At 29.9% G+C, this 8,248-nt stretch overlaps 1 long non-coding RNA gene across 1 annotated transcript; it reads left to right on the top strand.

Annotated features, from left to right (window-relative positions):
* The first annotated feature begins 7,031 nt into the window (after nucleotides 1-7,031).
* On the top strand, nucleotides 7,032-8,045 carry LOC108908709. The gene is made up of 2 exons (XR_001964378.1): nucleotides 7,032-7,148; nucleotides 7,740-8,045. It is a non-coding gene; the product is annotated as an uncharacterized LOC108908709 (long non-coding RNA).
* Nucleotides 8,046-8,248: the final 203 nt, after the last annotated feature.

Raw genomic sequence — 8,248 nt, 5'->3', positions numbered from 1 at the left:
AACCCGACAACATTCTACCACAGTATAGAAAACAGAAAATCCTCTAGCACCTGGATATAATGTGCTTGCTAATATATGTGGAAATTATTTTTATTATTTTGTTTTCATTTTAGAATTACACCATTACAACAGTACAATGACCAATACAGGGTGGGAAGTACAAAACATTTAAGCTACAAGAAATATAATAGTCTACAAACTAACATAATTATTAAAATAGGAATCAATCAAAAACTGTTAAATACTAAATACTAAATAGCAATACTTTTTATATTGCACTTTTGCAAAATACTTCACTCTGAAAATAGTTATAGGTGTTACAACTAAAATATAATGAGGTAAAGGTAGGTATGTTAAAAGTCTTTGTTGTAAAAGTCTTTCTAATACTGGGCAATGAATCACAATTATCTTTTTAAAATTGGAAGAAATGAATATAAGAATCATTTCGCATCTGACTTTGTTAATTTATATAGACTCTTAAACAATATAATATAAAACTATGCATAATATGTTTAAAAATTTTAAACAATATTTTTGACCGATATAATAACAATTGTATAAGAAAATTTGTATAATTCGTGTTTTTGATGCTGTTATTTTAAGATGGGATAAAACCCGAAACGATCGTAACAAACAATAAACAATTTATGGACGAAAAATAGTTTTATAAACTAAGTGTTTATTTTGACCAATATCCCAGAAAATAAATAATTTTCCATAATTTGCTTCTATAGAAATCCTAAAACGAACGAACGAACGTCCTAAAGATTACATTTTATGAAAATCTGTCATGTGAACTTATTTTTTAAATTTGTCGCAATTGCATTTTTGTATTTAGGTACATTGTCCCAAACAATGCTTGATTTACCACAGTAGAAATACGATACCATTCACAGGTCACTTTAATAATGAAACCGTAAATAAGGTTTATATGATTATAAATAAATTGAATTAATATTCTATTAAACCATAACTTCGACCACGAATGATATAGCGGGAAACGACTACTCTACAGACCAATGCCCCGACCAGCATTGAATAATACATATGTCTAATAAACAGTTAATATCATTCATCAGTAGAACATATATTTATTAATTCTCATCAATATGCCAAATAACGAATTAATCAGCTAATTTTGGTATTTTAACTGACACAGATTGAGTATAAGTGAGATCTCGTAATAACAAAGTGCTACATCTATAAATCGTCGCTGCTACTCAACGCCCAGGCATTTGATCTATGAATAAAGGTATGTACTTAGCGTTTGTGGAAATGTTTGCTCGAAAATTGACACATGGTGTTTTTGAAAACCAAATTAGAGTATACACCCTAAATTTTAGAAAGCACTCTTATCAACAATTTGAAGTCTCGTTTATCAAAATTGTTCGAATATTATGTACCTCGAACCTCGACCCTTTACAGTAAAAAAACTAGTTACTTAGTTAAAGTTTAAATGTCTGCTGTTAACAGTTTGCCCTCTACCTATTTGTTGAACTATTTGTTATAAGTTTGTGGGATCTCATATCAGGATCCCAATTATCAAGACGTACCCAGTATGCAAACTTTCCAACTTGCCGAGTTTTTCTACATCAACGGATATTTTAAAACTCAATCGAATGTTATATTTATGCACTTAGTTATTCATAAAAAATATTAAAAAAATCAACAGCCTTTATAATTTACCCCTTTCGGTACAACAGATATCGTCGAGGATATCGTACTATTTTAATTAGCGTGGTGGAATCAATTGTTTATTTCAATTTGAACAACTATCATCAACATAACTCTATAAAAAAATATGGAGAATAATTTTCGAATCTTGTTTAGTATAGTTACCCGAAAAACTGGCTTCAATTTTTAATAATCAAAATCTTCATTAAATTATATTATCACAAGGCCACAAAATGAAATTCTCTCAAGCTAGTTGACCTCTATGTTTTTGAGGTCGCTGACCACGATCCCAGTATTCGTATAACCCCAGCACGTCTGGATCAAGGTTAAATGAAGGTCAAATCTGTTTTTTGAATAATATAACTTTTTTGATTCCGGAACAACGAGAAATTTTACGTCCAAATACGTCTTGACCTGTTGGTGAAAGTGACCTCCGGAGATTATCTGGAGGTCATTTAAAGGTAGAATCAGAGATTTGAATCTACCGGCTGAAATTTCCGCTTCGAAACGAGACGTCGGATCTCGGACCAGTTAACCTTTATATTTTTCAAAATTTCCTATTAAAAGTATGTAGGTGCTTTTGGATGAAGTGGTGGGGATAAGTTTTAATTATGTCAGGTTTAATTATACATAGGTATTAAGCTATTTTATTATAATTCTATTCTCTAAGTTTTATTGTAATTCTAAGTAAATCTAATTCTAACTATATTCATCACGACATTAAGTCTCTGTTCTAATCTATTAAAAACAGTTATTTTCCGTGGCCCATATTTCAGTAAATCTAAAAGAATATCAATTGTAACGTTTCGTTTTCTGCTTTGGTTCATTTGTAAATCTTTGTTGACTTATATTACATTTTGAAGATAAGAAACACAATCGGTTAACAAATTATTCATATACATTATTGAATGCAGTTAAGCAGATTTAAGACTAGTACGCTGTTAAGCAGATTATTGTAATTGTAATTGACAGAGGACATTTTTGCAAAAACCAAAATGTGTCAAATCATGCTTATATTGTCCTTGTGTGGGTATTGTAATGTTTTGTTTCTTTATTATCAAACAATTTAATCAGATATTAATTTCTACATACTTAGCTATTGCTCATTAAAAAAAAAATGAATAATATTTCTTAGCAACACGTTAAACATTAAATAGTTTATGCTTTATGAGTAGTAAGTGCTGTCATAATAATGACTAAAAGAGAAGCGGAAATATTAGAAAATTTGAAAACATTTCGAGATCTCAGTGCCAACCAAAAGGTCCATAAAGATTTACTGAAGGTGATAAGACTTTATTTGTTCTGTAAAATTAACATAACTGTAAGATCGTATCGATTTTCAGGAAAAGAAAATAATTTTGTATGCCGCAACGCTACTTGAAAGTGACAATGTCAACATATTGGGATTATGTTTGGACATTTTGGAGAATTTCATAGCAAATGAGGAAGCTCATGAATTTTTAGTCTCTACTTTTGGTATTTATGAAGCACTGGAAACGCTGGCCATAAGGTAGGCAACATTATGTGTCTGATACAAACTTTTTAATAATGTTCCAAAACCTAACAAAATGACCTCAATTTTAAAAAAATAATAATGAAAGGGAGGTCTTTTGGTAAAAGTAAAAAGAAGTGTTTATTAACCATTTTTTGCAGGGTTAGGAATAAAAATGAAGACATTCACAATCGTGCTATTGAGATAACAGACATATTAAGAAATTCTGCTCCCCCCGCTTATAATACAAGAAACAGGGGGAGAGCAAATAAACCTCTTAAAAGACATCAGTTATTTTTATTATTCATTGAAGAACTAAACGAGGTATCTAATTATAATTTAATTATTTAACAATTGGGCTGAGGTAACGAAAAACAATCAGATTCAAAAACGTATAAATGTCAAGCCAAGCTAATTTGTCAATCACACACGTCTGTATTTTTTCTTCGCACAATTGCACATTAAATTTTGCAATGACTAAGCAAGAATTGTTATTAAAGCTGTCAGATTTTTACTATCCTAAAAATATAGCGTCATTCCAAATAGACAAAATTGCAGAAACATGATTCTGAATGTTATTGTAACCACACTTCCCGGAATTTCTGAACCACCCGTTAAGAAAACTATGAGATCTTTATTAAAAAGTAAATATGGGCCAATTAAATTCAAACATGAATAAAATATGAAACAATTATATTGTTTTTTTCATCTTAACTTTGGTTATGAATGTAATAACAGTTTCAATAAGGTTAATACATCTGAAATTGATATTCTCGTTGATATTCTTCCCAATTTATAAATTTACTTTCAGAAAAATCGAGAAAATTTGGAACGTTCGTTAATAAAAATTAAGGGTGTTATATCGATTTTAATAGACGCAGAAATGAAAAGGTGTACTCTTAGAATTTGTCCAAGGACGAACATCAAAGAAGTTATCAAAAAAATATCTACAAAATGCGGATTAGATGCAGTTATTATCACAAAAAAGGAAGGATCAGAGGTAATTCTAGATTAAATGTATCTATACCGAGAAATTTGGTCACATCAATAGGGAAAAATTGTAAGTTCAGAAAACATGGTTTTGAGAGAAAAAGGCATTTTATTAAATCAAAACAATGTGTATTGCGACTACTAACGATTTTTCTAGTATCAGCTGGCCTTATTTAGAAAATTAATAAGTTTAAACATGAATATTAACATTGTCAACACCACATCGCACCATCCCACCGCACCCAAATCTACTACAAAACGACGCAACAACTACCTACCAATTCTACTTTTGGTTTAATTAATTTTTTGTCTTGCGTAAATAATCTTGAAGATATCATTCTAGGCTACTTTAGGGACCTTTTAGACCAATAGAAAAAATGAAAAAAAATATTTCCAAGGTGGTACTGCGACTTAATTTTTTAAATAAAAAAATCGTAGATTTTCCACCAACATATTCATGTTAATAAGAGAAAAATATCTACTAAGCCCTGAGAAAATCCTCATTTTAACATCTATGAGCAAAGAAAAAAATAAGTATTTTTCGCTGCTCAAAAATGAACAAATATTTTTTGTGTAATAGAGACTGTATAATAATAAATTATTAAACCACACTATTTAGTAATGAGATTTACAACTAAAGAATTACTCTATTATTCGACTGTTTCAAATCTCAATTTTTATGTCACTGAAATAATTTGAATTTTACACCAAATTTTCTTTTAAAATTTTTAACTTGCCGGGAATTATATTGTATTTGATATTCCAAAACAATTCCCAGTCCTAAGTAACTCTTGTAACTTACTAAAATAGTTAAATACTGTACTACTCAAAAAAAGTTTTTTTAGGAAATTTGAGAAGTCAATAAATATCCAGGTAGTAGTTTTTAGTATTACATGAATGCTATTAAATAAAATATTTTAAAACAATATCTACAATATTTTATTAATGTAACCATAAAGATTTACTTTAAAATTAAAAAAACTGCCTAAATTTACTAAATTATTAAGAGTTCAAATTATATTTTACTTAAGAATAAGTTGTCCTACAGCCATCTACTAGTTGGTAGTTATATCTAACTTGAGTTACATGCAGGTAATGGTAAGTAGAAATCGAAATTCATTCGACAAAAGTATTCTTTGTCCAACTTCAGACGTCGGCCTCTAGCGCAGGGAGACTAAATTAATACTTACGACGGTCTTCGATAGTGGCGCCATCTAAATCCGAACAACCTGATCCGTGGGCAAAAACCCTCTACTTTATGTATACTAATAACATACCTAGTTGATAACTATTCAAACTTAGAAAACTACTAGATGGAGATCTTATATAAACTCAAAAACAATGGTTTTGAACATTTACTTAGTATTTTTTGCAAAATTCACAAACTTTTAGTCGTGTTTTATTGCTTGTTTTTCAGTTGTATTGCAGTTTGTCTGATTGCGCCCTAACAAAGCAATTTTGAACTAAGGAAAATCGAGTTAAATCGGCCTTCAACTGCATTTTTCTGGCAAACAGTTGCTCCTAGCGACATTAACGAAACGAGATATACCTTTTTTAAACGTAACACGTAGACGAACAAATATTGCCACACAAAATCATGTATAGTGAACGGCAAAGAAGTTAGGTTGGTTTGCAAATGTTCTGTACGCTGTATGTGGCGCCCTCTACATCACACATACAATTTGTTAACATATTTGAATTTTTCACCCTAAAAAAAAAACCCTGTGTACCAAGTTTTATAACGTCAAGTTTCTGTCAATAAATAGTGAAGAAAATTGAATAATTATTATTAACTGACGCCCATACTTAATTATCAACTTTTGTACTAAGGCAAATCGATCTATTTTCACCTCCAGAATTTGTGGTAGAATTTTTTACAGACCTTTCGGGGACTCCCTGCGTATATAAACAAGGCCTCTACTACTTTATTTCTTTTGTTTGTAGAGAGTGACGCATAAACGTCACTAACAGATGGCGCAAACCATAGAAAATACTTAACAAAAGGCAAACATTTTTCTTTGCTTTTATTGCATCTAACAAGAAATGCAGCTGCTGAATGTTTTAAATTTAATGTAATAAATAATACCTACTCTTGTTTACAATATTTGGGCCATTTGCAACAAAATTGGATTATCGAGACGTAAAAGCACGCGACTTTTGAAAACGTAAGTACTGCACTGGAATAGGATATACCATAGGGTTTTTATTCGCGAGTGAAGTCGTATTTTGTAGTATGTGTAGCACAAAATATCCCCCGATATTTTGTGATGAGCAGTATGAGTGAGTGAAGAGATTTAATAAACAACCATATGACAACTAAGATCTAGAGATAGAAATAGTAACTACAAGTCAGATAATCATCATCATATATTCATCAATATTCAGTCGCGAAAAAAGCCTCATATAAGTATTCCAGATACGACTAAATCAGAACGAATTCTTATAACTACTTAAATATATGTAATTAGGTACTTGAAAGTGGCTTGTTTTTCGAATTAAATTCGTCTTTTTTCATTTCTAATTTTCAAAATACTTGTAAACATCGAAATTCTTAGTATATACCCACACAGCACATGACGTCCCTGGGATATCCTCATTTAGTCCTATATATCCTAATCGGGGATCTCACTTTTCAGGATATCCTGATGATATTTAAATAAGACAAGTAGATCCTATCAATATCCTAATTGGGGATATCCCAGGTAAATCCAAACAGGATGTCCTGGAAATATCCTATGAAGATATTAAAAGCCGAATAATCTCCAATTTCTAGAGTGATCCCATCCTGGGATGGTTCTTGGCTTTGCACAGTGCATGGTGCATGCGCAGTATGACATATTGACGACATGACCTGTATCTCGCCATTTACTGTGTTTCTTTGTTTTATAAGTGCGTGACTCAATGACGTTTTTATTAATTTGAAAAGTGGAAAATGAAATTTAAAGCTAGTTAAAATAGTTAAGTGACGTGCATCAACCACCTGCTGGCAGAAGTAAGTATTTAAATTACCCTTGGTATTAAGGTATTAATATCATAGAATAAACATATAGGTTAGAATCGTATATAGTATTAACTAATTTTGTTCTTACTGTTTGTATCATGCAATAATTATGTAATGCCTAAAGAACGCATTAAAAAAACATGTTTTCAAATATTTTTTTATATAGAGCCTAATACCATTCAAAAATTAGAATAGTTTTTATCACTATTTGTAATAGATGTGTATAAGTGGTATCACCAAATCTACATAATATGTTCAAATCTATAATTTTTAGTTTTGAATGTGTTGTATATAGGTGTTCTGACAAAGGATTGTATCCCATAAATTTAATTAATTTATTATAGTTCTCTGTCTGTAATATTTGTACCAACATTATGAGTTATAAGGATTACATTATAAATCGTAGGCAGAATTACGTATTATCTATTAGAATATTAGAATTAAATTTAATATCAACAGATTATAATCCATAGTTCATGAAATTAGAATAGTCTCGTTAAATGTATTTAATGAAAATTTTTGTTTTGTCACTCGTCTACAATGTAAATGTATTATTAACATACTTTTTCTACAAATTTACAGCTGGAATTTCACAAGCACATTGCACAAAAAATTGCCCAGAAAAAGATAATGGGGAGGGCATTAAAACATGTCGCGGCATGCAAATGAGAGACTATAAAAAGAGACCAGATCAACAGCACATAAGGAATAGTTATACATATAATACAAATAATAACTTAGTTGTGTATATAACTTTGTTTATATTCTGTAATAAAAAAGTTGGTTATATGTATCATAGAAAGAGTTGATTATATATATAAGTACATGTGAAATTTGCTTTTTAAGTTTATATTTATAATGTGCAATGAATAAAAAAATTCAGTTCAATTTTATTTTTTTATTCAAGAACTCAGTTTAAAAATAAGTGCTATTAAAGTTTATATTTTATTCTCATGAAGTACTTTAGGTCTTATTTGTTCCAGTTTAAAAAAATGCCTCAAACCAGTTTTATGAATAATATGAACCATTGATGTGTATATCTAAATAATTTGGAGATGTTTCTGAAAACTTGTATGTAGTCTTGTCTGTAG

This window comes from Anoplophora glabripennis, unplaced genomic scaffold, assembly GCF_000390285.2.
Source record: "Anoplophora glabripennis isolate ALB-LARVAE unplaced genomic scaffold, Agla_2.0 scaffold161, whole genome shotgun sequence".
Taxonomy (NCBI): Eukaryota; Metazoa; Arthropoda; class Insecta; order Coleoptera; family Cerambycidae; genus Anoplophora; species Anoplophora glabripennis.
This window is presented reverse-complemented; position numbering and strand designations above follow the sequence as displayed.